Source organism: Humulus lupulus, chromosome 7 (genome assembly GCF_963169125.1).
Source record: "Humulus lupulus chromosome 7, drHumLupu1.1, whole genome shotgun sequence".
NCBI classification, from domain to species: domain Eukaryota; kingdom Viridiplantae; phylum Streptophyta; class Magnoliopsida; order Rosales; family Cannabaceae; genus Humulus; species Humulus lupulus.
The window spans coordinates 110,555,395-110,559,164 of NC_084799.1; positions in this window are offsets into that span (position 1 = coordinate 110,555,395).

The window sequence follows — 3,770 nt, forward strand, 5'->3', positions numbered from 1 at the left end:
AGCTTATCAGTTGGGAGTGGCACATGCTCCCACTTTGTGTACTTCTGGTAGGCAGTATCATTTGTTGACTGATCCTGCTCCAGGAGACCACAGGCTCGAAGCTTATCTTCATGAAGAAGATAAGACAGGGAGCGCCTACCGTATGGAAGCTGGAGCAAAGATTCTTTGTGCTCCTTCATTGTGTCCGTAAGGGTGGGACGGTGATAGTTGGCTAAATAATTGAATACATTCTTATTAATTCGAGCCTAAGTGAAAATCGAGTATGAAAGGAAAAAGGATTGTATACTTACGAATTCGTCTGAATGAAAAATACTTAGAGGGAGCCAGGCCGTCTGTCCAAAAGAATGCCAACTTGAAGTTAGGAGGATGGTTGGGCATGTCCTCAAAGATCTTCTTCTCCCTAGGATAGCTCGATAGGTAGTAGAAGCCATCTCCTCCCCGAGCTCGGGAGGGGTTGCTTTTCAAGCAAAAGAGATATAGGATCTCTCTTGGTGAAGGTCCTTCCCACTTCAGTTCGTGGTATAGCGACCTTAGGGCTGACAAGACCCTGTATGAGTTGGTCTGGAGTTGGAAGGGCGAGATCCCAAAAAAATCCAGAAAGCCCTTAAAAAAGGACTTCAAGGGCAATAAGGCCCCTGCCTTCATTTGCTCGTGGCTCCAAGCTGCGAGCTTCAGCTTATTGTCGGGACCACCATCTCCCGAGGCGTAGCAGCTTCGTTCATTAGAGGCCAGAGCTCGGCACCTCAGCGAGCCTGACAATCCTAGGCCATGACGAGCTAGGATTTTGGTGATTTGTCCCAATGAAGAAACTGAGCTCCAATAATGCTCAGCCTCGAAAAACTCCTCCCTCGAGGTGGGAATGGTAGTCGGCTATGAGTTGGATGGACGACTCGAAGATTCCTCCATTAGGAAGAATGCAAGATCGCCCAATTTGAAAGCGACCGTTACTTTAAGCTTGGGGTCAAGAGGGATTGGTCTGGGCATAGGGTCTGGGTCAGGATAGATCACGACCCCAAGCTTTTTCCTCTTTCTTTCTTCGACTTTGTCGATCTGACGTCGGAAGTGGGCTCGAATATCCTCTTGCTCACACCTCACTTCGTGCTCGTGAATCAACCACTGATTCCGAGTAAAGGACGATTCAGGGATCGGAGTTGTCAGCGAATAGGGAATTGCGAGCACTGATCCCCACCATTTCTCAAGATTCTGTGACATCTAGTAAGAAAGAAAAGGGTGAGGGCCAGGCACACAAGAAATCAAGGAATAAAGATCAAGATGGTTCGAGCTCGAATGCTCGAAACCATGGAATAAGCCCGATCAAAAGGACGAGATCAAGCTCGGAAGAAACCTGAGTTATTGAAAGAGTCAAGCTCAGAGCGTGTATTTGACGCGAAGGGGGAAAAGTGGATTTATTTTTTAGAATCCCAGATTTTTAGGGAAAAAGTTGGCGGTTACTAAAAAATTTGATAATTTTGGGAAACGTGCAATTTAAAAACCCTAATTCCATACCCCATTTCTTGGTCTACACGATATGTTATCTGAAATTTAAATAACACAGTAAAAGAGCCATATTTGCATCTTTTACGCAAAATCTGGGTTTGGAACCCATAATATCAGAAAAACCTAAGAGCTACACTAGTGCTAAACTAGTAAATGTGCCTACAGTGCAACAACAATACAAACGCGCATGGAGAAAAAAAAATATGTATAAGCATATAAGGTCAAAAAAACAGAGACTTACACAATGAAGCTTGCAGATACAAAGAGATTGATGACCGGAGGAGTGGTTGCAAGAATGATCTCACGGAGTCGAACAAGCCAAAGTTGTTTTGTTTTCTCGGTTTGGAAAACATGCAAGAACAGAACAGACTTTAAGTTCTGGTTTCTCTTTTTTTTTCTCTGAAAACTCAAGACGCGAAAATGAGATGAAGGAGATGGTACAGACATATTTATAGGCCCCAGGGAATGTCAAAGGTCGGGCTAATCTGAGCCATTAACCAAATTTTGTATTTGATCTGACGGTCAGGTACAAATGAAGTGATGGCAGCATAAAGTTGGCAGGTGAATGGACGTGCGCATGGTACAAATGGCACTCAAGTACTCTAATTAATCAATCCCTGGCTGACGTGTGTCCACACTCGAGTACAATTAATGGTATAGTTTCCAAGAAGGACAGTTCAAAAGTTTCATTCTCATAGGATTCGAACTGATACTTTTGAGGGGGCAAAATGTTACACCCATATTTCGAACATGAGAAGTTATGATCCTGAAATCTAGGCTCGTTAGGTGTAAGCTCGAAATATACACGGTCGTCAGATGATCCTTTAGTCAAACCGCTTTGTTGTAAATAATGACCTTGAAAAGCTCGAGGGTGTGTAGCCTCGAATATGCTCTAAGCTCGTGATAACCATAGTTTGACACATATTTCCCTGATACATGTCTTACCTATGGTCAAGATGATTCGAGCTCGGAATGTGTGAGTTCGAATGTGGCGACATCGTCAATGGTTACTTGTTCCGAGCATGGACGAAGTTAAGCAACGAGCTCGTGATCGACCGATAGTCTCGGAGATGTAATGAACCCCGTATCTGAATTAATCAATTACATGTGAACATATTTATTGTTGTACAATCCCAATGTTTAAGGGATATTATCTGATTTGTTATCCGATCCCACACTTTATGGGACGTTTCCGTGTACGTAGGAAATAATGCATTAAATAGCATTATATTATTTGATTCCCAAAATATCTTCCTGAAATATGTGGGAATGAATTCTGTAACCTTCTCTATAAATAGAGAAGGAAACTCCATTTGTAAAGGACCGAAATTCTGAGATTTGGAGGACAAACTCTGGGCAACTATTCTCTGAAAAGTTTTCAAAAAACTCCCAAGTGCTAATAACATAGACTCGTGGACTAGGCAGATTTAACTGCTGAACCACGTAAAAATCTCCTGTATTCATCTTCTTTCATTTCCTCTGATATTTTTTTGTTTAATTGCTCTCATTTTCAAGTTGACGAAAAACAACGTCAACAAATTGAATAATGGTTCTCTTAAGGGTTAGCTTTTGGAACTGAAAGGTTATTAAGCTCAAATTCATAAAACTGATTATGAATTAACCTTCACTAGTGAAGTTAATGGTACTTAAGAAAATAAGAAGTAATTAAAGAGGTAAAACAATATCTTATCCCTACTTTAATTATGAATTATTAATAAAGGATTAAATTTCATGTAATGATTAAATCGATGGACGCTTTTTATATTTAAAAAGTAATCAATAAATAAATGTCTATAATTGCAAGAGTGCACACTCATATTTTTAGTGGAATAATATTGAGATTAATAAATTAAGGTTATTATATTTAAGAGTTTTAATTAACAATCTAAATTTATCGGGGCTTGAAATTATAGGTCCATAGTTCCCCCGAGATGGCTCTATCAACATTATTCAAAGTAAGAGTTGAAACTGGAAAAAATTTGGGAAGTGACATATATAGAAGAAATTTGTTCTTCATAGTCAAATATGTAAATGAGATAAATTAATTAGTTAATATATTAATTTTTGAAATTAATAGATTAATTAATTAAATTTTTAAATAAAATTGTAATTTTTAAATAATTAGAATACTTAATTTTGAATTAATAAGTTTTATTTGTTTAAATAATGTAAAAATATAATTCTAATAATTCAAAATTGGTTTGAATTAATTTGAAATTTATTCATTAATTAATCTGATAAGATTAGTTATCAAGTTTAGATATTTTTGAAGA